This window comes from Osmerus eperlanus, chromosome 27 (assembly GCF_963692335.1).
Source record: "Osmerus eperlanus chromosome 27, fOsmEpe2.1, whole genome shotgun sequence".
Taxonomy (NCBI): Eukaryota; Metazoa; Chordata; class Actinopteri; order Osmeriformes; family Osmeridae; genus Osmerus; species Osmerus eperlanus.
Window position 1 is genome coordinate 1185603 of NC_085044.1, and position 26934 is coordinate 1212536.

Below are 26934 nucleotides of genomic sequence, written 5' to 3' on the forward strand. Positions count from 1 at the left end.
TCAAAGGCTCAGCAAACAAATTACTCAAATAAAACACAGAAAGGCTTATTGTCTTAGAGGACTGGTGTCAGTGTGGAGTCAGGACACAGGAAGTAACTGAGAACCAAAAAGCCTTCTGTGCACTTCGCTGGCTGTGATTGGCAGGTTCAGAGGAGGAAAACCCTGTTTTAAAAGCTCTCTAGGGTACGAAGAGGAACTGGTAACATCCAAATTGCCTGAAGACTGCAGTTCCGCATTATGAGCTGTGAAGCTAATGTTCATGTGCCACCCGCCCCTGTCAGCAGGCCTAATGAGCCGAACTATATTAGAACGAGACCAGCCAAGAGTGGAACTCTCCTATTCATTTATACTAAAATAAAATATATATTACCTTAAGCCTCCTTTCATTTTACCATGTTTTTTCATTGCCTCTGCCAGAGAAGAGAGAATGTGCCCCTCTGGACTTCAAAGGTTTGTGAACTGTTGCCGTCGTGAGAATCCTCTCTCTGCTCATGACTACATCCCCATTGCCCATGATTACACAACTTAAATTCATGAATGTGATTGCTTACAATTCCTTAACAATAATGCATTTCCTTAATATCAAATCTATGTGTGAAGGAGATAAGTGGGTATTTAAAATGTTGGAACTCTGTACTTTTACAATGTTCAGTTTCAAGAGATTTATCAGCCAATTCTTCTCAGGAGATCCTTCACACATGCAGTACTGCTCTTTAAAATACATCCTCTTGGGTCAATTCTTCATCTTAACAGGTTTATTTAAAAACAGCAAAAAAAAATAATGTGGCTAGTGACAATATCAGCATTTGCACCCCAATTATCTGTTTGGCAAAGCGTTAACAGTAAAGACATCATTCTCCACAAATTTCTCGAGGGACTTGCTGGTGGCTTCAGATAGTGTAATTCCTTAAAAGCACAGAAAAAACGTTTGTCAAATAGTTACTTAATTGACTAAACAGTCCACAAGACTCATAAAATAATTGCTAGACTCATAATTACAGAGAAAGAAAATAGTTAGAGGGCCCAAGATACTAGAGCAGAAAATGCTAATTTGATAACTCCCACTAAAGTTTTTGACATTTATTAAGGGACTTCAGCCATTTTCTAAGTCACAACTTTTCACTGCTACAGTAATTGTTTTACATTTCTGTATTAGGGTTATGTCAAAAGATGGTTATTCAACATGAATTCCCTCAACAGAAAGTGCCTGATCTCACTTAACTGTTCTGCAGTAGATGTGGAGCCAGTGTCACCCAGAGTGACCTGTAGAGACTGAATTGTGAGACACTCTCCATCCCATTACGAGTCTGTGGTCACAACTGGTTTTCATTCTTGTCAGTTTCCATTCGTCTAGTTCTCTCACAGCGCACAGTGTGTGGATATACAGTACAGATGGGGGCAATGCATTACCTATGATGCTACCGAAATTCCGCCACCAATGCAACGCAATCTCTCTGTAGGTAGAAATGTAACCAAATACTTCTAACAATCAGTTTCCTTAGAAATTGACAGTTAACTAACAACAGTCGAAAAAAGTAGAATTCAAAATGTCTACGCATATTTCACTGACTAGGAGTGAATTTCCTATTTCATCCAAAATGACAACTTTCAATAGTCAGATGATAAATTAGGGCAGTGTCCTCTTCTATTACGCGTGTGACATGAAGATGTGCCGTTATTTTGCCACAGATCGATGTAAGTAGTAGTTATTTAATTTCTCAAAACACATTATTTTTATCAATCCATCAGAAGGACATACAGGATGAATCTCGAGTGTTAAAGGGCCGATAGGATACCTGATTGCGGCGACTGCAGATGAGGAGTAGGTCTTGATTGTTGCAGTGGTTTTAGTTGCTCCAAGCTTCATTTGAAGTTGAAATCAAAGTCTACTTTGATAATGCCTGTCAATAGAGATGGCACACTCATTAAAATATGTTATGATCCTCTCTGACAGCTGATATAAATCACCGAAAAGGTTCTGAATTATATTTTTAATTGAATAATGCTCTCTTGTAAATAATTTGTTGCAACATCTCCAGTTAAAAGCAATTGTTCAGTGATTTTCATTGAGGAAAGTTGATAATTGACGAAATGTCAAATCTATCAGGATCTTGTTTGTGGATTGAAGCTAAACAACTTGATTTTCACCTTGTGCTCTGGTTGTTTGTTCTCTCCTACAGATGGAGAGGTAAGAATTCCCCAGGTAGGGACATCTCCTAGTGGTTTGACCCATGCCTTCACATGTGGTTCACTTAAACAGAGTTTCCTTCCAGAATGTTCTCACTGGGGTCAGCGGAGGGTAGCAGAAGGTAAGCAACAGCATTCAAATGATGTTCAGTCCAGAGAGCCCCCAGTTCATGAGTTAATCATCACGTGAGCAGTCCAACCTCTCGCTTTTCTGTTGCTGTGGGAATTAAATCTCAGTTATTTCATATTAGAATCACACCTTGCACAGCTACAGTAGTGTTCACATCTTTTATTCACACATACATACAAACATGTAGCCTACATAGATGTTTGATATATCTGTCCAGTCTGTGTTACCTTCTGTAACCCATGATCTGCTGAATAAAATACCGTACCGATCTTAGTGTGAAGCTGGCCGTCTTCAAGTGGGTTTCTCCATAAAATGTGCAGTCTGTCCTTGGATTGACGGATTCAGATTCACTTAGAGACACGTGAATGTTCGTCTGCAAAGTTGTTAAACTCTTACTTGCCTCTAGATGGAGATGTGAGGGAAGATTTAAGTGCGTCGTCATCCATACAGGCCGTGCATGCGTTCCAAACGAGACATGAGTGGCTCAAGTGTCTTACTGAATACATCTCACTGACGTTTCCTTAAGTCACACCATCTCTGAATGCAGCGTTTACAGAGGCGAGGACGTATGCAAGCTTGTCAAAGATTTCCAAGACTACACAGAGAGCATTTACCACGGCTGAAAGATTCTCCCTATACAAGTATATCAACTACACATTTGAAGATAGACGATTTTCAAAAACTGTATTTAAATATCTATTTCTGAGCAGTTTCATGTAGAAACGACTTTCTTTCTACTGAACTGGACTTGCCAACCGTATCACCAAGGCTCATGCTCTCTGTTCCACGAGTAGGTGGACACTTCCTTCGACGCGGTGATACGGTTGACAAGTGTAATTCTAGTTTGGTAGAAAGAAAATAGTTCCTACATGAAACTGCTCACAACAAGGTCTGTGGACTATCTTGAGTAACTGGGTCGTGATTTCTGGAGAGAGACATTGTTGTTGAGCTTTTCCAAATGTATTTTTTGGGCGCTTTGAGCACCACAAGCAGAGTGCCATCTTGTTCCATTACATTGGAGAGATGGCAGACATCTCCAACCCCTGGAAACTCAGAACAAAACAATCTAGATGGATAAACAGCACTACAAGTAAGAGGAAACAGATGTATTTTAGTTTTTTGGGTGAACTGTCCCTTTTACAACTTGTTCCCTCTTTCATCTGTAGAGATTTATAATGCAGGAAAGAAACACTGATCCATGTCCATATTTGAAATGTAAATTAATCGGTTTCCAAGCTGACAATATTTCTATTCAGTTAATCATGCCATTTATATTAATAAGTTTAATTCCCAGAAAGATTAAATGAGATGGTTTTTATTTTATTACTAACATACTCTAAAAGCGAATGACCCACACATATTAATATTACAGAACTGTGTATCATCAAATTAGTGCATGCTAATTCACTCCCTAGCAAAAGCACTGTGGAATTATAGATTTATCTAACTTAAGGACAGGTAACTATAGTAACAGCTTGTGGAAAGTAGTACTTGATTATCTTTAATTACGTTATACTACTGTATCTGAAATAATAAAGAAATGTTTTAAACATGCACAATAAAAATTTACAGGTAGTAGTGTCAGAGTTAAAAGAAATTAAAAAAACCTTTCTGATAAACAGAAGAAAAAGTGCTCTTTTGCGAGCTACACAAAGACTTTGAAGCAGGAAGCCAAGCTTTGATGTTGAATCGGGACTTTAATTCGCATGTAGAGAGCTCAAGGTCAGATTGCCACGCCCTGGAGGTCAGATGGTTGACATGATACAGTTTCCTCGTGGTGGGATTCCTCTAAAAACTCTCCATCTCACAAGCACTCGCCTCAAGTCTCTCTGTTGTCGCAAGACGTCAGAAGGAAAGACAAGCTTCGAAAGGCACAGGAACACTCTGGGAACCATTTAGACTGCCATCAACACAACACACTGATGAGGCGGAAACTGAGATCCTGTATGGACAAAATCAAAGAGACAGCCTCAAACTCAGCCTGGCCAAACCTTCATTTGAGCTCAATAAGATATCCATTTGGCCCTAACATTGTTCTAAATTGGCCATTGAGATACTTAAAAACAATTAGCAAGAGTCTTTCTTGTGACAAACTGTTTGAGTGAGGGACCAGGTGTTTAATTAGTGTTTCCCAAAGGCGAGCATTTCCTCTTGGTCCCTCTACCTAATTGACATCCAAATCCAAAAGATTCTCCACCCCATCTGCTTGTTTTCTCAGCACTTAGTCCGTTTACCATACCATGACTTCCTCGTTCAGTAATGCCCTTGGTTTGGATGTGCTCCATGGAGAGCACTTTTGTACTCTCTGCTAGAGAACTAGCTGTGAGGAGAACAAGTCGAAAACTATCTGTTGTTCAACGGTGTCTTTAGACACAGGATGTTTTCTAGGCAATTCTCTGGGGTTGTACGCATCATATTAACATTTGGCAATTCTAGCAAAACAATTATAAGAAATATACTGTATGTATTCTGCATCTATACAACGTTATTTTTCTTTATTATCCTAATTTCATTATGGCATGAGACGGGTTTGAGAGAGGTATGGTTGGCCTTCAGGTTATTCCTCCAGGCTGCGACTGGAGAATTATTTTCCAGTCCAAGTCTAACTTGTTAAGAATTGACAATTTCCAAGCGCCACCAGATGAAGCTTAAGGCGATCTGTCGAGTGAAGCCCAGGGCAAGTCCTTGGCTGCTCCTAACAGACTTGGCCAAAAAGTCTTCCCCTTGAAGAACGGGGAAGAAAAGAGAAGTGAATATGAGAGTTTTTCTTGTGATATTCCTGATATTTTGTCACCTGAGAAACTGCTTCAGGAGAATTTCCTCTCTCAAATCTCTCCTGCACCTGCCTTGACAGTCTCCAGCTGCACTCATTCAAACAGTACTTCTTTTGTCCACTTTAACATTAACAGCAGAGCCTATTTCAGACCAGATTCAAGAATTCAGGATTCATTACTTGAATCTTGAACAACCCAAACATTTTTGAGATTCACAGAACTTCTGCCTCCTGGACAGGTCATCATTGTAAATGAGAATTGGTTCTCAATTGATTTACCTGGATAAATAAAGGTAAAAAAGAACATAAACAACCAAAGTTTACTGAACCAAGTCAAATACATCTCTTCATGTCTTGGTGAGATTTAAAATTAAAAAAAGTGAAACCCAGAGATAATTTCCTTTGACTGGAAAACGATTGTCAAATCATCATGACACTGAACCCACTTGTGACACAGCAATTACGTGGAGATTATAATATATTCTCCATAAGAGCCATCCTGTCATAACCCACAAAGAATCTCAGTCTATCCACCCATCAACCACAGCAAATCAACCAGGAGAGGTACGGCCCACCCCGACACATCAAGCATATGGCAGATGAATCACTTAAGAATGAGGAGCTCCTCAGCACATGTAAACCTAAACCTCGCTCTGTGAAATTCACTGTCGCCGCTCACAAGTGTAGCAGGTGTGTGCTTAAGATTAGGTCATCCTTAATTATGATTTTAATTAAACACCCAATCTCATATCAGATTCCATAACTCCTCAGGAGTGGATGAAGGATTACAGAGATAATAAGGGACAGCCAGAGATGGCGTTGGCGCCAGGAAGGAGCAGAGGGAGAAAGGGAAGAACCTGAGAGAAACAGCAGGGAAGAATAACAAAGGTTTAGCAACAATGGCTGCAGTTGACAGACAAAGCAACACATTTTGTGGCCGGTGTCCAACAAGTACAAAAGCAAAAAAATCCCATTGCAATAACTTGAATAGCAACCCTTCCTCATGTGATTGAAGCTGCCTTTTGTGCGAAGCCACACTTCCCCAAGGTGCTCGTAGAAATGATCTGTTTGTTTAGGATTTGTGCTCAGCTACTCAATACATAACTGTGACCAATTGTGCATGTGGATGGTAGCCGGCCGCACATGCAGGGAGACAAGCATTTGCGCATTCACACGCATATACACCTATGTACACAGGGTATCTTAGTTGGCGTGCCTTTGAGAACCAGGATAGTCTTCTGAATGTGTTTGCTCTGGCAAGCAGATGGGAATCTACAATTTGTTATTGTGTTAAGAGAACTGACAATGATTGACAGGGGAATAAATCTCAAACAACACCTCCTTAAAATAACTCTGGGAATCATCGCACCTTGTATTCAAAGCCACCAAAACAATGTTGCTTTTTAAGATCTGGGTTCAGTTTATGCATTGCCTAGACATTGGAGCTCAGTTGTCAGAATTGAATGTAATGCTTGGTTGAGAACCCTCAATGGCATTTCAGGGTTACCGTTTTTACAATGTTCTCTCAAACGTCCACAAGGCACAAGGGTCACGACTAATAATAAAAAACAATGAGCTATCTTACTGGAAAAAGGAGTTGACAGACATGGACACTAAACCTTGAATAATAATAAGACTTTGTTGAAATTACGACACCTGAGTCACACAGCCTTACAGCCACACACAGGACAGAGAGGTGTGATCGTGATGTTCTGCAGTTTTCTGAACCCAGCTGAGCATGTCAGTGTCTCTCCTCACCGTAAGCACACCCACAGCCGTCTGTGGGGCAGCTGGGACCAGCTGTGTTTATGGAAGGTGGTTGTTGCATGTGTGAGTCAAGAGGACCCTGGTTTGATTGGCTGGAGTGGGTTAGTGAGAGAACAAGCGATGCTGACGAACGTTGAGATGCTACCTGCTATGACCAGAGGACAGTCTGAAGATATCTCAGCACCGTGTCAGAACAGTGAAGTTACACCAACTAATACACTTCTATTAGCTCAACAGAAAATGGTCACATTCAAACAGATTCGATAACAACACTCCAGCTAGTTCACTCCAATGTAGTTACCTTTATACTCTAGTTCTTTAGTTACCTTACATTTCCAGACATCAACCCCAACTCTCCTGGCTGATAAATCTGATTTGAGATTTTGTTCCCTTCCTTATGCTCCCACACTGCCTCCCCCGGCTTTCCATACTGCCACAGACGGAAATAGAGAATATTATAAGTTAATCTTCAGGAATCGATGGCTTCATCCATGGACTTCCTCTAAATCATTTCTGTCCGACCTGTGTCTGCGAAGAGGGAAGTGCCGCCCTTCTGGCTGTGGGCAAGGCTGAACTCCACAGCCACTGGCAGTGACGTGATAATGAAAAGAAGGAAGGTGTTACAGGTCTGGGTAAGAGTCTCCCATCACTTCATTGAACATAGCAGACTAAATCATTACTTAATTTGTCGATCCCATAGAACAACAATAACTGGGGACTCTTTTGTTTGTTTTGCTATCGGGAGGCTATATTTGCATAAATGAACACTAAGTATTCATTGACGGAATTTATTTCTGGGTTTCAACAGTGATCCTTGTACTGTACTGTATTGTGTTGTTGTCTCTGTGCGGTGTCAGGTATGCTGTTTATGCAGTATTTATGATGGATTGAATGTGTTTTAATACCAAACAAACTTCCCGTAGTGGGATAAATAAAATGGACTTGACTTGTCTATCCTTCTTGTACACTATATGTATATACTATATCTTGTATCTATTTTATATCTTACATAGTGTTTAGCTCTTTAGTAAAACAGTGGAAAACAACATACCTTTTCGCTATCGCAATGACTTTTTCCTCATAAAATTATGTTCCGAATATTGTCAGATCGTAGTGTAATGATGGCTGAAAATGTGTTTCTGATCAACCAAATGAAAACCAGATTCCTACCCAGTCCTTGTGATGGACTATTATAATCCAACCTAGCTGTCACATAACATTTCTAAACAGGAGGGAGAGAGAGGAGAATGCTTTGACCCGTCATTGACTGCATTATTTCTCACACCTATTGATATTGAGATATGTTCAGGGCAGGTTCTTTAGTAAACCTGAACCTCATGATTTCCCTGAAGAGGCTTCTGTTCTACTACCTTCTCATTGATATTTTACTCACATTGAACTCATCGCGCCCTTTGTGTTTTTGCTGTGATATTTCCCGAGGCTGCCTTTGAAATACATTATTAATACTATCCACTATCTGTCATAGATCCTGTAATCTGGACACCGGACTAGCACAAGACGGATATTGTTATTGTTAATTTTGAAAAGCAAATGTGTCTGGTCTTTTGGGGCAATCCGTGCGGCTGGTGTGGATTAATCCCAATGCCCTCGTCAACAAAAATAATTAATTACGCTTAATTCGCAGCTGTCTAAACAGACATTGGATTCCTTGTTAAAAAGTCGAATCCAAGAATTAAACACATTCCTAATTTAAACCCTCTCGAGTGTCTCTTCTCAGAAGTAATGTTTGTAAATGAGACAGTTTAGGCATCACTCCTCACTCTCAGAGCTAATGGTCGGAGGCCCTGGAGAGTTTTCTTGAAGTCTTGAGCAAGGCTGCTGTGTACATTCCTGAGAGCTGGCTCTTTACACTGCATCTCCTGTCCTCGTGGTGAACTTACAGGAGACAGAATGAACTCTAATCCGAGTTACGGGGTCGGGGGGGTTCTGGGGTTTGTGAAGTTTTTCTGGAAGGGAAAACACGAACAAACCTCATTCTCAGGCTCTGGCGTAGACCACGTCTGGTCAGTCTGTTATTGTGAAAGTAGCTGTGGTCAGCGCAAGACTTCTGAAGGAAATCTCAGACCTGAAGACAGAAACACAAACCTGCAATGAGTTGCTTTCCATCTCTAGCTGTGAGGGCACGGGATGGATTAGAAATCGTGTAAATGATATGTATATTTGGTGTGGTGAAAAGGTGTATGGATAGGGAGACAGTTTTGGACATAAACTGTGTGTGTGTGTGTGTGTGTGTGTGTGCGTGGGGAGAGGAAAAGACAAAGAGAGAGAGAGAGAGAGAGAGAGAGAGAGAGAGACGCCTGGGTCCATTGATTAATTATTGAATCTTGAATCAGAATCAAGGATGATTGTTTTGGCAGTGATCAAGCAACTCAGCCGTCCTTTATGCAGATATACACAGTGATGCGCTTCATCCCCAATCACAAAGGGCTTGATCTTTGGAAAAGAATAGACAGTATTTACTAGATCTCTGCAGAGGTTCACTGTGCGGCTCCTGTTGTTTGCATTTGCATATTGTCAACAAGCACACACACACACACACGAATACACACAAACAGACACACACACATTTCAACAGTGGAGTACAGTAGATTTTTTAGAAATGTGTTAGTTAAGGTGGTAGGGTGGGGTTTGCCGGCAGACTGGAGGGGTGGGGTTTTAAAACCTATTCACAAACTGGTAAAAACAATTCACAAACGTATATTGTAAGCCCATAGTACTACCATTCATTATTTAAGTAAAACAGCATTTTACAGAACTTTATTATTCAAGGATATCAAAATCCTCTCCATCAATCAACATGCACCCATAAAGGATCGTTCCGATAGGCTACGAGATGTGAGGTGCAAGGTGTAGCATGTCACCCCTCACAGTTAAAGGAGCAAGCCAAATCAATCAGACCTTCGCACTGGACCTTGGCTGCACCCACCTCCAACTCCTCCTCTTTCTCGTAACTGACAAGGCTTGGATCACTTCTCACCCCAACCAAGTCATTCCCTCTGGATCCTCAAACTGATGATCAGATTAGCAGCGGAGGCTAACACCACCACCGCTACCTCAGTCTGAAGTGAAGGTCGTAGCCTTAGGACAATTTCCCTTGGTTTAAGCTCTACATATCTTTCCTCGCACTACTTTACAGGCTAAGTAAGCCTTCTCCGTTTCCCGAAATGACACAAAGCTGACAGTTGAACATCGGTGGTGTCAACATTAGGAAATAATTCAGACTGTCCTTACACAAACACAAATGATGCATACAAATTCTCATATGAAACATTTACACACATTCATGCATATCTGGGCTACAGCTTTCCTGGTTTATCAACATTCAGATACGCGTACCTTATTCAACTATTTTCAGACTTTAATGTATGACACATCATTTGAAAGTTAACAATCTGTACTTTCACAATCTGTAAAACACTGAGAAATTAGTTGGCCGACCACCACCCCTTTTCACCAGAGCGTGTCACACATTTTCGGAAAAGTTTGGAAAGGTTGAAACTATATATTATTTTTTTTAAGTTAAAAAGAATACATATCCCAACAGCAGATGATTTTGACTGTACATTGACGGGGTGTTGACTAGTATAAGTAACCAGAGTAAGTTTCATGCATGTGGCACTTTCCTAGTCAGAGTTAGCAGGGGGTGCATTTCCTGGCAAGATAAAAAAAAAAAAAAATCCTGCCCTGAAATGCACCCCCCATGTAATTTCTGTTCTGTATATCTCAGCATCAAATGATTTTTCCAGTACATTGAGGGGACTAGTATAAGTAACCAGAGTAAGTTTCATGCATGCGGCACTTTCCTAGTCAGAGTTAGCAGGGGGTGCATTTCCTGGCAAGATAAAAAAAAAAACAATCCTGCCCTGAAATGCACCCCCCATGTAATTTCTGTTCTGTATATCTCAGTATCAAATGATTTTTCCAGTACATTGAGGGGACTAGTATAAGTAACCAGAGTAAGTTTCATGCATGCGGCACTTTCCTAGTCAGAGTTAGCAGGGGGTGCATTTCCTGGCAAGATAAAAAAAATAAAAATCCTGCCCTGAAATGCACCCCCCATGTAATTTCTGTTCTGTATATCTCAGCATCAAATGATTTTTCCAGTACATTGAGGGGACTAGTATAAGTAACCAGAGTAAGTTTCATGCATGCGGCACTTTCCTAGTCAGAGTTAGCAGGGGGTGCATTTCCTGGCAAGATAAAAAAAAAAACAATCCTGCCCTGAAATGCACCCCCCATGTAATTTCTGTTCTGTATATCTCAGCATCAAATGATTTTTCCAGTACATTGAGGGGACTAGTATAAGTAACCAGAGTAAGTTTCATGCATGCGGCACTTTCCTAGTCAGAGTTAGCAGGGGGTGCATTTCCTGGCAAGATAAAAAAAAAAAACAATCCTGCCCTGAAATGCACCCCCCATGTAATTTCTGTTCTGTATATCTCAGCATCAAATGATTTTTCCAGTACATTGAGGGGACTAGTATAAGTAACCAGAGTAAGTTTCATGCATGCGGCACTTTCCTAGTCAGAGTTAGCATGGGGTGCATTTCCTGGCAAGATAAAAAAAAAAAAAAATCCTGCCCTGAAATGCACCCCCCATGTAATTTCTGTTCTGTATATCTCAGCATCAAATGATTTTTCCAGTACATTGAGGGGACTAGTATAAGTAACCAGAGTAAGTTTCATGCATGCGGCACTTTCCTAGTCAGAGTTAGCAGGGGGTGCATTTCCTGGCAAGATTTTAAAAAAACAATCCTGCCCTGAAATGCACCCCCCATGTAATTTCTGTTCTGTATATCTCAGCATCAAATGATTTTTCCAGTACATTGAGGGGACTAGTATGAGTAACCAGAGTAAGTTTCATGCATGCGGCACTTTCCTAGTCAGAGTTAGCAGGGGGTGCATTTCCTGGCAAGATTTAAAAAAAACAATCCTGCCCTGAAATGCACCCCCCATGTAATTTCTGTTCTGTATATCTCAGCATCAAATGATTTTTCCAGTACATTGAGGGGACTAGTATGAGTAACCAGAGTAAGTTTCATGCATGTGGCACTTTTCCAGTCAGAGTTAGCAGGGGGTGCATTTCCTGGCAAGACAAAATACAATCCTGCCCTGAAATCACCCCCCCCATGTAATTTCTGTTCTGTGAATACTTTAAAAAAAAGTTTTTAAATAAAAGGTTTGCATCATTGATTACTACTTGAGGACTTTACTATACTTTACTGTACTCTACTGTACTCTGCTCTGCTTTAATATAGTCTGTTTTATGCTTCTCTGTTCTCCTATCCTGTCCTCTTCTCTCTATTCCTTTCACTGTGTGCTTGAAAAAAAAAAAGTGCTTTTGCGCTCTGCATCACACACAGACCAGCACTCTGTAATGACAGGATGCATGATGGGAAACCGACTGTTGAAATGTGTGTGTGCCTGTTTGTGTGTATTTGTGTGTGTGTGTGCTTGTTGACAATATGCAAATGCAAACAACAGGAGCCGCACAGTGAACCTCTGCAGAGATCTAGTAAATACTGTCTATTCTTTTCCAAAGATCAAGCCCTTTGTGATTGGGGATGAAGCGCATCACTGTGTATATCTGCATAGAGGACGGCTGAGTTGCTTGATCACTGCCAAAACAATCATCCTTGATTCTGATTCAAGATTCAATAATTAATCAATGGACCCAGGCGTCTCTCTCTCTCTCGCTTGGTCTTTTCCTCTCCCCACGCACACACACACACGGTTTATGTCCAAAACTGTCTCCCTATCCATACACCTTTTCACCACACCAAATATACATACAATTTACACGATTTCTAATACATCCTGTGCCCTCACAGCTATGGGAAGAATTTCCCATAATTGTGATCGAGGAGTTTCATGCACAGGGTTTCCAATCGACAACTGGAGCACATCGTTTATAAATATGCATTGGTGCTACGGCTGGCAAAGCAGGAAGATATTGCTATTCTAGGGGTGTAAATCTTTTGTATAATTCAGTATTTTGCCTTGGCAAAAAAGACTCTAATTGCCTGGGATGGGTGTTAAATACACATCTGTTAGTTCAATAATGCAGTAGAATTGGAGCATTAACCCAGACAAGCTATGGGTGCAGTAGGCCTAAACTGAATTTGATTGGACTGATGTAGTAATCATTGCGTAATGAATAAACATAAGCATGTCGAGGCAAGACCCAGGAATCTGCCCTGGGAATCGGAATCATCCCTCATTTGATTCAAGTTTCATTACCTTATTACATGCTACTTGATCAGGTGAGCCATCCTTACGTAGCCTACATGCTGTGTTTGGCCTCAGTATTCAAGACTGAGATATAAATATATATATATATGTTAGGCTACATTACAGATGTTACACCTGTAACCCAAGCATGACATTAAGTGCCTTCGTTGGATGCGTCTATCAACTTGATGTAAGCTGGGCAAATAATGTACTCTACTGTATGTAGCCTGATATGTAACATGTTTTCTTATTTGGAGTCATCACAGAGCCAGTACCACAGAGGTCACCATATCTGACAGCCGTCGGAATATGTGACCCCACTGTAACTGCTTAATAAAGGAGTTAGACTTCAAAATATTGTTTGGGGTAGTTATGGCATCCCTTCACACTAATCTGGACACGTTTTCTTATTTGGAGTCATCACAGAGCCAGTACCTCAGAGGTCACCATATCTGACAAGTAGCAGCCGTCAGAATATGTGACCCCACTGTAACTGCTAAGGGAACTTAGAGATGCGTAAACATTATTTCCAAAATTCCAGAGGTGCGTAAATGGCATTTACCCCTCCACAACAGCCCTGAGCCTACCCCAAAAAACTGAGACAAAATATTGACTAAGGCTCACCATTGTTTTTGTATTAGCTAGTTTAAATGTAGCCTACCACAGTTTAGTTTAAGCATCTTGTATTTGCTAACTCGTGTCCATCAGGAAATTGGACTCGTCTTGGAGAAAGGAACCTACGGTACATTCTTTGACGGTGACACCGCCTGGCCTCCTCAGAGTGTCCTCGTTGATATATCTCTGACAGCCTTAACGACCTCAATCAGTCAGCTGCAGTTACTTTTTTTTAAATAAATCTCGGCCATTAAGGTGGGTAGGGCGACTGTACTGTTAAACTATAGCCAAATTAAGTGCAGCTATAGAAGTTCCTACGTAGGTTTGGCCTCGCTACAATGTTCCTAGGTTTTGCTATTTACAGGGTAGGGTAGTGTACAAAACGTATTGCTGGCTTCTATTCATTCCTCATACAGTCTCATGTCAATAATCTGTCTTTGTCCTTCCGGAAAAGCTTCAAAGAGTCTAACTATATGGAAAATTAAAAAGCAATAACATAATATGAGAGGCTGATCATAAAACATGGTAGCAACAGCAAAACCATTCCCATATATTTGTATTTGAATTTCATGTAACCTAGCCTACCAGTATCAACGTACACATTTATTCTTGTTGATCTTTATGATCTACATCTTTCTTGTCTATTTACTTTTCATCTAATTTTTGTAATATTCTTATTTTGTTTCTTTGCTTAAAGAAGATAAATCATTTTTGCATTGTGGAAGATCGCACTTGAATCACAATGCGCCACAAACGTCACAGTTGACAGGATGCTTCTAAACGCATTCACAAATTAAACGATGGCCAGCCCTACTTGTGGCTGACATGCTTTTTGCGGACGTCAAACCCCAGAGAGTAGGAAAGTAAAACCCACCAAAATGACAAGAAGCATTCACAGCTGTCTCCCAGAGCTTCCCTGTGAGATAGACAGCAGGGCCACATCAATACTTGCAGATGATATCTATTTTCCATCTGCAGTTTTCTTTTCTGTTGCCCAGGTCCAGCAGTGACAGAGCAGTGAAGCATTAGATTACTTTGCAGGCTAGTGGAATGATTTATCCTCTGGCCTCAGTGTCCATGTCCTCTCTGCATCCAGCTCCTCTAGCAGAAGTTATGCTTCTTACATTCAGAAACGTCAGGGAATACATCTGTGTAGTTGTTATTCAGCCCCTTGCATGAGTAAATGTTAAATATTGTTGGTACATGGTTGTTAATCCACAAACCCGTTGAACTGTGGTTAGGTTTAGACATTCATGAATAGTTGAGGATCCGACTGGTGCTGTGCACTGCGTAAGGAGATATACTTGTGTGCTGACAAACTGAGTGGATTAAATGGATTGAATTGTTTGTTTGATTGTAAAATGAGTTGTCAAACGTGTGTTAACCTTGGAATGCAGTAGATCTGGAGAAGGATTATCCTTGATACCATCTTTTGTTTCCTCATGCCTCTGTATGGTCCTCTACAGATTTATTAAGCACACTCTGTAATTATATTCCGAACAAGATATGGTATAACAAGGAAAGTTATTGTCTATTGTAAATTGGCTCCACCCATGTGCAGATTTATCATAACAAAGACTGTATAATCCTAGTCAAGCAATTTTTCCACTATTAATGCAAAACTCAAAAGGAGTTATAATAGCAAGAACGTGACAGCACCAATTAATTTCCTCTTTATTACATTTGAACGTCAGACAATTCCTGAAGGAGAGAACAGGTGTATAGCTTTTTAGATACCGACACAAGCTGATAGTGTAAATGTGCCGGGAATACTTTGTCAGAAACTTGCAGTCCTCAGCAACTCGATATGTTTTTCTTTCTTTTTAATGGGCACGATTTTAAAATGATCTTAATTAGAAAGCTCAATGGGTGACCTTGCCTTAGGTGGTCTTGTTAAAAGGGGTGGTCGGGGTGGGACTAATAGTATAGCGTTGGCATTGACCGCCACTCAAAAGTTTTAATGGGTCTTCACTTCGCTCTTTCTTTGTTCACAGTCATCCGTCATATCGTGTCAGTATCGATTTGCAAGGCCTTTGAAGGTCAATTCGGATCCATTAAGGTATTGAGTTACTTGCTGGATATACAGTGGGGTTAAAAACTGGAATGGTGTTCGGGACCTCCTGCTCACTATAGCTCAGTTTTGATGATGCACCGTTTGGTGTCGCCGCAATTCAATTAAATGGGGGTTAGTCTAAGAAGGGTAGTCTTTTGATTGCATGCAAAAGACTGTGGAACAGTTATCCATTTGGTTTGAACGTGCGCTTTTTCTGCCAGATAATGTTTCTGAGAAAAAAAGTAGCCTTTTCTTGGCTTCCCAGTCGCTTTATGAAGCAAATGATACACGATAGGTGGAGTTCCCAGTTCACTGAGTGTTGGAAATTGGCAGTTATCTTGACAACTGTTTTTAAATAGCGGTGCGACGCGTTCCGTTTGCGTGAGCTAGGCTATTATTCAACAGAAGTTTTATTTCATCTTTGGGCACCCTGAGAAGTTACACCTCTTACTATGCCAAATCTCCAGATCCATTTCTATCCCTGCTAACTACATACTATTACTAGTACCACCACAACTAGAGCAAGAGTTAGCCTACATCTGTCACTTCATATTCATAGCAGCTGCTGCCATCTCCAATTTCATCCTTAGTGAATAACCTTAAGGCCAGTGTTTTAATGGAAGGATGTATTACGAGAGAATATGTTGAGGCTGGGAGGAACACCTTCCACTACACACGACTAAGAATCTAGAGTTTTGTTCCCGGCTATTAAACATACTTGGTAGCGGCATCTTCATCTTGAAGTGGCTGCTCTGTTCTGCTGGTTGAGTTGTTGCACATCAGTGCCATCATCATTTCTTATTGCTACGGCCTTCAGTTCTTTCGTGGACGATTGTCAAAACGGACGATCAAAATGCCCGGCTGTGCATTCAAGCAATTGCACTTAAAATAAAGACTGACGATGAAATGTTTGTTGAGGTTGGGTGCCGGGGCCAGTTATGCCAAATTACTTGTGCACCACCGCAATATACGCATTGACTTGAAAAATTGTGTGGAAAACTAACATGGATTTTTTTCAAACGTAAGTTTACACCTCTAAAACACACAGTGTTGGAACCGCAGAGGACAAGAATGTGACGAGGGAATGTCTACATCTTCCATCTCGATATTCGATCATGTGATTGATTCTATACTGTTCTTCTCGGCACCAGAGCTTGTATGGGATTCCTTGTATGGGATGTGCGTTAGAGTAATTTACAGCAAACCAATAAGGATGCAAATTAAAATGGATGAATCCATGTTATTGGCTTGCACATAAATATAAGTTGTGGTTCCAGGAGCCAGGTCAAGGGTCAAGAGGTCAAATTACCCATGATGAGGTCAAAGTTCAAATCTTAAAATGTCTTTGTAACAGTCCTTGGGAGAGGAGTAAGTACTCGCTCTCTTTCTACTGTTTTTCCTAGCAGTTGATTTATGATCAAAACTAAGTTATGAGACAATGTCCCATAAGATTCAGTTTTACTCCACATTATGATAGTGTCGCAACAGTAACTCAAGAAGATAAATGTTGAATTGTTATATGAACATTTTTCACCAGGTGATGTATTTTACAGTTATTTTATTGTATCTCTCTGTCATCTTTTTGCCTGCAGTATATATTGTTGCTTCAACTTTCAGCATGTGAAGCCATTTATAAATGACTCAAGTGATAATAAGCAGCATTTAGTTGGACAGGAAGTTATAACCTGGTATGTTGTGAATGCACAGACACAGAATCTGACACCAGTTCTGAGGTGATATAATACACACCATCCTGGTTCAGTAGCTACATGTGATTTGCAAATAATGGCTTTTTTTTCCACGATGGTTTGCTTGTTTCTTAAATTGCTGCTATTTCAACTCAGTTTCATTGGTGTTTCTCTCCATCAGTTTGGGGGAGTAGCAATGGAAAATGGCAGCCACCCAAGACGTAGTGATTACCACAAAGAAATGAATCAGGGGAACATCCAGTTGTGTTATCTCACCTATTATTTCCTTGCTGGAGGAACTGATCCATGCTAAACACTGAATATTCAACCTGCTGAAAAATGATAGATGAAGGTCCTTAATCTGTGAGTACTGCCAACAGGAAGACTGAAACATTTGTTTAGTGAAGTTGACTAGACAAGTGATTGTATTCAAATGCATTTTACAAGAACAGTAACGTCCCAAATCCAATGAAAAAATATGATTTTGCCATTTTACTTAAAAATTGCCCGCATAATTCATGCATACACAATTCCATAATTCCTTTAAATCCAGGACGTTCACAGCCATAACCCTAACAATATGAACGTGACACTTGGAGATGGAGTTTTTATGTCCTTTTACTTTTCGTAATTTCACTTTTATTTCATAGGTACATATCACCATGCATCCATACTGGCCACCCTCCTTTCACAACAACACTGCAGCCTCCTAGAACAGTGTGCAGTCAGGATGTGGTGCTCAGTCAGTCCTGTGCTTCATTCACCAGACCTCAGGATTAAAACGAACAAACAACTGCAAACCTAGCCAGCAGTTCTCCATTTTGCGGCAAGATAGAACTAAATGGATGTATTAATAATAAACTATGGCAACGAAGCACCCTAGCATCCCTCCAACAACATTTCAGGCTGTCAGTGAAAACCTGCGGAAAATTCATTTGAAATCAAAATCCCATTTGTCTAAGACAATTCATATTTTCCTCACAGTTTTGTTGACTCAGCTTCACGATGGAATAGGCAACCCTGAATCACACACGCCACTCCAGGAGAGCTTTTTGCATTTAGAAGATAAACCACAGTCATAAATCAAGTGGCAGCTTGTACAACTGCACATATAAAATGCTTTGGGTTGAATGACAATGATTTTGCAGAGGAAGAAAGCAAATTTACATTAGAAGGATTCATGGCCCGCGTGGCTCTTGTTTGATTTCCACACTCCGAATACAGTCCTTTTCTTTTCCTATGGGACTTATTCTACCAAATTACACCCCTCTTTCTCACCCCTCCCTCTCACCCCCCCCCCACCCGGCTTCCTGTTTGGCTACAGCAGAAGCATCAACTTAGTCACAGCTGAAATGCAAGAACATTAAATTAAAGCTTAGGTATGTGGGTAAGACTGTGGGTTCTCTGTGGAAAGCAGGCCGGCAACATCCACCCAGAAGAAGGAACAGTACTGTTGTCCTCCTATTAAAAGTCACCAACATTGACGCAGTAATAATTATAGTACAGCCCTAATTTGCTTAATTGGTCCAGCAATCATCACGGCGTGGTGATTGCCTGGCTCGATTTAGTAACAACTATTATTCTTTTACCTAAACTATGAAGATGGCTTCCCCATTAATTCTACTGTCTCTTGTGTATGGAAGTATTACTCATAATTAAGATTAGCTTACAGTAAAGGATGCATTTTGTCATGATTCTCGTTTCTGCTATTGATGTTGCTGTCACGGGAAACGATATTAGCACTCTTTAATTCAGTAGGATTGTTTCAAAGGATCCATTGTAGATTACATTTGGCAGATTTGTGATAAAGAACTCCCTCTCTCCCATCTATCAGTGAAACACACGCACACACGCATACCTACTACACATCCTTTTTTTCCTTTCACCCCACAATCTTTCTTCCTTTCCCATCTCTCACTATTTCTATCCATCTCTCTCTCTCCGACACTGAAGAGAGCATTTGTGATTGAAGCTAAAGCTTTCATGCATCAGTTTTAACCGTCCTATCAAATTATCCGTCCATGTGACAAAATCCCCTGTGGTTTTCTAATGAACTGGTTGTGGTAAAACATGTCTTGCTTCTTGGCTCAAAGTCTAACTAACCGGTCTGAGTAGGTGTAATTCTGGCCGTGTGATCTATCCAGGAGAACTGGTCAGTGAACAGTTGTGTTTTAGGAAGGGGATCGACATTGTTGACTGTCTTTCTAGACGGCTGTCTGTCTGCATGGAAACAATGCATCTCTGGCGAGAATGAAATGTTGCCTCTGCTTTCCATGCATTCATTATCTTGGTTATAGGGAACCAGTGTGAGTCCTTGGAAGGAAATTGTTGAACAAGTATCCAACCTCACGGATGCGATACAACAGGGGAAGAAGAGCCTGGTTGTTTTGAAGTAATAAATAGCGCTAAGGGAGAGCTTCCTAACACTACAAGACAGAATAGAAAGCACACTTTGGAGCTGAAATGAAGGACATAATGTTCTTCCCTTAACAGCTGCTTTGACACAACAATGTGCAATTTAAAAAAAAAAACAACATGAAAAGTAGGAAGAAAATTTGTTTTGTTTAATGACCTGCAATCGAAGAGACACAATTTGTTACTGAAAACCGCCTTTTTTACCTCTAAAAAAACTCTTAAACTGTTTACGTTGACTGATAACCCAGTTAAAATCACTCTCTACACTACATTTCTGTAATTGTATGGATTGTGTTTGACAACCAGAGGCTTTTAACCAAAGTTGAAACTTTATGAAACTTGCACATTATCAGTCCGTGTTCGAGTCTGTTCCGATTATGCAATGTCAGTTGGAGATTATTTTTTTTAATTGACCAACGTTTTGTGTCGGGTCATCTTTGATGATGGAATCTTTCAGAACATTGGACTAATGGAAACTTAGCACTAGGCTTAAAAAGTCTCATTTGATGGGTATAATCTGTAGCTTTGCAGCTGTGGAAAATATTTTCATTACCGTTGAGTGCCTTGGGCAAACAGCATCTATTCCTATATATTGTATATTGTGTTAATAGTTATGTTCACAGTACAAAACATTTGCTAGGAAAAAATATTTAAAAAAGTGGTTTGCACCTGTTCTTTGAAGCTTCTTCTTTTAAAAAATACACTTGATTTCTGTTAACTTCTTGCAGATCTCTGTCAGAAAAACAAAATTTATTTTATTCTGTTTAATTCACTCAGATGGGTTCATAGATCAGAAAACTGCATTTTTCCATTTACTCAAACATTTCTAAATGTGAACTTAAAAAATATGTCCAGTTTATCAAAGGGACACATTTTATAATGAATTTGCATATCACTAATAAAAGACACTCTCCATACAGCATGTTTTCTCTAGATCCCCTGTAGTCAAAACAATATAAAAGGGACAATACAACATATAGTCATCTTCAGATGGATGTTATGTTATACTCTCTATAAAGTATTAATTTCACAGGTGATGTTCAGTACAGCGGGGGATTTGAACCTGCAACATCTTGATCTGCTGTCAAACGCTCTGACCACTGAGCTGTACCCCAACCCTCTGTGGTACTCTCTGACCGTTGAAAGTCGCAAAGGGGATTATCTTATTGATTAACTCAGGAAATTTAAGATGACATTCTCTCGATTTGAATCAACGTTTTAGCAGCATCTGGTTAGCTGGGGCTTCAGTTTCGCCTCAGGAAACTCTGCAGCTGGTAGATTTACAACATTCTTTCCCCGCTCACTAATGTGATGGCCTGCACTTCAATTCAGTTCCTCCCAACTCACAAATTTAATTCCTTGTCCTACTCCCCCCTGATAATTGGAGACCTGATAGGCAATACCTGCATAACGCAAATACGATCCATCCGTGCGCCCAAAGATAAACGCAAAGTCTTTATTTCTTTCTAACACTGACACAGTTGCTTTGCTTTCCCGGAAGTCTCTCAAAGTAAAGAGATGGAGAACACACAAGCAGCTCAAAGGGTGTGCTGCGGTTGACATGCTTGTTGCTTTTATCCTCAGTCTCTTAAGACACTGCTCTCTTGGTGATGAAGTCTTTACACTCACAGTGACCCTGGGGACTCCTACAGTATACAGATATCATGAATGTGACCCTTGGTTTCTCAAATGGATATGCTGTAAGGAGATGACCTTACCCCACTAGATCACATGGAGATGATAAAGAATACATTTTATCCATTCAGCAGATGCTTTCATCCAAAGCGGTGTACAGAAGGCACGTATAGAAGGTGAAGCACAAGATCAAGGATCGAAAGTCTGTAGTTCTACAGTATTCTGGTGGTGAGAGATAACTGCGTTTGTTGTCTTTAGTTTTGTTTGAGTTGTGTAATGATCTACTAGCCTTGCTTTACTTCCACTATGAACAAATGGAAGTCTGAGTACACACAGGCTGAGTACACAAGAGAGAAATGCAGAAAACTATTAATGAAATCGGCAAATCTGTGGAATGTTCAATGGAATTCGCTGGCCACAACTGTCACAAAACTTAATTTTTCATTTAGAACCCCTATAGCTGCTCTGCATTTCCATATATCTTTGACTATAAAATACTGCTCTTAAATTGTATACAGAGGAGGTGTCAGTTAATTTCCTTTATCTGTAGTTATCAAAGAATGAGAATCTGACAGTTTGGTTAAGAGCTAAATTTCCAAATTCTCAAGAGTTCAACCTTGAAAGACAAACAGAAGCACGATGTTCAAATCAACACACTGAGCAAATATTTACCTGTCTGTGTGGAGTTATGCTGAGGGACTAAGAAACCAAATGTTTGATCTTGTGAAGTAAAATTAGCAGTTAAATTAATGAACAGTATAACATTTCCAAAACATTACATTGAACAGACTTGAACACCTTAAGCAGGCTGATTTTAGAGGATTCAGACATAGTCAGGAGCTTGTTACAGAATGATTAGAAGGAACCATGTTGTCTGTCCTCAAAACAGATAAAGGACCTCCTACTGGAGAACTACATTAAGACCTGCACCAGTTCGCTGTTTTTGCTTTCTCTTCACACTCTCTCCCACATACTGTGTCCCCTGCTGTCAACATGGCTGTTCACAAATTCTTCTCACAAACTCTGTTTATGACACAAAGCAACAACAACTCCATTGTCAGTCTGCTGTGGCACTTGAAACGTTTTCAACCAAAATTGAAACATCCTCAAAATGACAGCTCATCCAACTGTAGTTGAGCTGGGATGATATGTTACCACATTGGGAAACTATTTTGATGGGTAACAGTTTCATTAAAAAAATGGCAAACTGTAAAAAATAAAAAAATAAAAAGCAACAACACAAATGTACATTGTTCAAAGAGTCATGAAAAGTTCAGTCATTTGAATTGACTATATTCACTTAAGTGTCCAGATTTCAGAATGAATGCCAATATACATAAGCATGAAATGTATATGTTTATGTAGGCTATAGCTACTGACAATGGGCTACAGAATTTGGGATGCGTAGCTCAGTGGTAGAGAGCATGTAACTGCAGATCAAGTGGTTGCAGTTTCAAATCTCCCTCTGTGTTTCTGTTTGGATTAAGGCCTCAGCCAAATGCACAGATATTATTATTACATCCAAAGAAACGCAAGGGTAGTGGTAGCGTAAAACAAAACTGCCAACACTGATTAACACAACACAGGTTAGTGATTCTACTGCAGTTTGAAACAGCAATTAACTTGTCTAAAAACTCAGGAGGGGATTACGGAGTATGGCTCCCATGGAGCGAGACCGACACAAGCGATGATGCAGCCATCAACTCGCTGGTTGCTAGAGAAGGGAGCTTCCCTCCCCGAAGAGAATAACTGGAGTGCTTGCGTCCCCGAGGTCGCCATCTGGTCTAGAACCAATACGAAACGCTACATTCCCTAAAAGCAACATCCTCAACTCAGAAAACCTCCACACTAAAGCTGTAATGACAAGAACATGGTAAGGGGTTGGACAGCGAGGTGCTAGCCGTTAACGTTGTCTGGCAACCATGACGCAACCAGAGCAATGTCTGCTGTCTTGGTAGTGATCAATGAACCGGCTATATGTATGTGTCAGCGAAGGACAGTAAAGCATACGAAAGTACTGTACCTAGAACTACTTACATTCCCGCGTGGCATTGCTCAATCCTCACAGAGGATGGGTGTTTATGCGTTTGCGTTCCCGTAAATAGGCAACGTTTACCCTATTAGTAAAACGTTTTTTTGTTGTTGCATTCAGTAAATTCCCTTGGGTGGCACCATTCTGGATGGTAGCCTATGAGCAGTATTGTTTCCAAGAGTGGGTGGGGTGCTTACATTATACATCCGGGAAGATAGCCTATTTTTTGAGAAAAAAAAGCCCCAAATTACTTTTCAACAAACCACAAGCTAGGCTGATCAGATTAGTTTATTTCTGGCTAAGGGGCAAACTGTGTTTTACTTTAACAACATTGAACTTGTGAGGTAAGGGTGGGTACAGTTCAGTGAGCGAGCATCTGACTGCAGATCAAGAGTTTGCAGGTCCAAATGCCCCCCTGTTCGTCACTTTGAATAGACTTGTCTGCTAAATGAATTCATTAGGCTATTGTTTATTATTGGGTGTGCTCAAGCCTTCGGCGAGAGCACAACCTTTGTTCTCTCACATATATATTTATTATTTATTTTTGCCCCCCTAAAACTCAGTCAATATTTGGACTACATAGACAACCTAGGTGTCAAAAGTTTCGTCTTGGTAGCGATTGAGTTGCTTGTATTTTTATTTACACTCCGTTGCACAGTTTAGGAGGTTACAACGTTTTTGTGGCAAAAAGTGTCTTCTGTCGACGAAGGGTACCAGTGCTAGCCTACGTCACTACGTCAGCACACGTTAGCAACGACGCATGGATACAACGTGATAGAGACGTTCTAGCACGCAAATTGGAGCTTGGATTATGAGTGAAAAATGCCAACCCCCAAAATTACCAACCATTGGGTTTTGTTGAGAAAGCAATTTCGAGTGGAACTGCAATCTCAGATTTTTTATTTAGGTCGTGAAAGTCTTTGTAATTTGAGCGAGTGCGGGTCGCCAGTGAGACTGCCTAGGCGGCAGCCATGGCAGTCTCATAGTAGTGTCATAGTAGTTTAGTATTTTCGTAATTTTATAGTTAGGTCAATTCTACACCAAAAAACAGAAGGAGGGCAATGTTATGACGATATGACTATTGTGAAGACAGCCAGATGGTGAGATTTTAATGTAGGTTGCTGTAAAAACTTTGATTGGTTTGCTACGTGAGAGCCCCGTCAGCCTCCGTTGACGATTGCGTCAGCTGTTGTCGATCTCTGATGAGTATTTTCTTAATTTCGTACCAGGGTCAATTCTACATCAAAAATCAGAAGGAGGGCAGTGTTTTAAAGATATGGCGATTGCGAAGATAGCCAGCGGGTCAGCATATTTTTGTGATTTGTGTCAAACTTGGAATTTGAGTGACACCGCGGCTTGTTTTGACGTTAGCCTCAGTCAGACTCGGCTCGCCCACTGGCAGTGTAGTACTGTGACAGTACTACTGTCTTCAATGCCACAGCTAAACTTTATGTCAAAAGAAACGTTCTCATTTCCGCTGCTTTCAAACAATCGGTGAACTGTGGAGCAACAGCAGCTAGCTTGCCTCTAGCAAACTTATTTTGAATTAGCCATTTCCCCCTACATTAATGTCAAACTTATTTACGTTTTGGGGGGCATATTTTCAGTAAGCAGACGGTACAGTACTGTTTGAATCGCGATTCCATACTGACAGTGACAAAGTTGTTACAGTAGCTTGTTTCAAAGGGGGTTCACAGCTGTTTCAAAGGGTGTTCTTAATGAAATATGCAATATGAGTAGGCTAAATGCTTGAAAATATCACTAGAAGGGAAAAACTTAGAGGACGGATCCACCTGCAACCGACGCAAGCAAGCACACCCTACAATTTCCCCAGAAATTGTACCCTCTCTAGTTTTGTGATTCTTGTTTGATTTGCTTAGTCAGCACACAAGTTACAACTGTGGGGGTCAAATCACGTCCCCTCTAAGGAGGCCTAGCAACAACAAAAAAACGAACCAAACGAACCAAAGCAAAACGAGGAAATGTTTGTATCATCTGACCTCACTGATTAATAAGCCTCTGAATTATGCGGGAGGTAAACAAATGAGGCATGATTCCAAAGAGACACCCGGAGCTGCACTTAAAAACCATGCAACAAAAAAAAACAAGGGTGAGCATTGCTAATTAGCACTAGCATTCCAAACCAGGGAAGAAGGGATCGGCGTTAATAGGGTTGAGCGCGTGTAATAACAGCGGTGGCAAGCTTGTGTGGGGGCAATTATGACGACGCCACATGGATCAGAGATAACTGCCTTCCAGATACAATCTGCACAGGCCCAAGGGAGAGAGTACACAATGTCTTAAGAAGCTCAAGGAGTATCACATATTAGGCAGAGTGGGAGGGGAAGGAGAGGGATTTAAGGCATGAGGTAGGGTAAACAAGCTTTTAACAAGCTTTACACAAGCACACATACTGAACACACATAGGCTACGCAGATGACAAAGCTGTACAGATGCACACACATGCAAATTGTGCAAACAGTACTTTTTCTTCTTCTTCATAACACTCACACATACGACACTGGGATAACTAAATTTAGTTTACTAAACTTACTTTAATGCGGTGAACTCTGATCGATGCAGAATTTGGACATACAAGAACACATCCGTTTCTCCAAGCAGTGCCTGATCACTTGAGGCCCCGTTCGGCTGCAGACAAACACCCAGAACGAGTGGCAATCAGATCAGCTCCGAAGCCGGCTGATACCAAGCGCATCACACCGTGCACCGAAACACGCAGACACCAGCAAGACAGTCGATGCTTGTTAACCCACCTCTGCTGTCATTCCTCAGAGAGCATCAACAACAGCGGCATTAACATGTCAGATTGGAGGTAAATAGTGTGTTCCTAACCCTGATGTTCTAAGATGTCTGTTCCTCTTTAAAGAGTCAGTCACAAAGCATTGTGGCAAAAAACTTAGGTCCAACCACATGTTCATTCTGTGATTTATGGAGATTAATAAGTGTTCCCTACAGGGTTTTAGCTGTACAGTAGGTTACATATTTTGACGTTGTGTACTTTTAGTGTACCCACTGCCTGCAAAGTCCTCTCAGCATCCTACAAATACAGACCTAGGAAACAAAGCTGATGAAGTTCTCAGTGGAGATGGGTCAGTAAATTAATAATATGGTTCTTTGACCTAGACATGAATTTATCTCTATTATGTAGTTTTCTAAAAACCCTTTGAAGTAATCTAGTAATTTTTTATAAGTGGGGAAAGTATGTGATCATCCTGACAGAGTTCAGAACGTTAGGGCAACCTGGAACGACGCCTCTGTCTCAGACGGCCTACTTTGGCGGTTGAAAGATGACTATTTAAATATGGTGTTCATGAGGAAGGGAGGCCTTACTATTCACACCAGCAGTGCCCAGGCTAATCGGTCAGCT

The 26934-nt window shown here is 40.6% G+C and overlaps 1 long non-coding RNA gene across 1 annotated transcript; it reads right to left on the reverse strand.

Moving 5' to 3' along the window:
* Nucleotides 1-1798: 1798 nt before the first annotated feature.
* On the reverse strand, nucleotides 1799-23697 carry LOC134014047 (uncharacterized). Its single transcript, XR_009929017.1, has 4 exons — nucleotides 23552-23697; nucleotides 2583-2719; nucleotides 2149-2404; nucleotides 1799-1901 (listed from the first exon to the last, which is right to left on the reverse strand). It is a non-coding gene; the product is annotated as an uncharacterized LOC134014047 (long non-coding RNA).
* Nucleotides 23698-26934: the final 3237 nt, after the last annotated feature.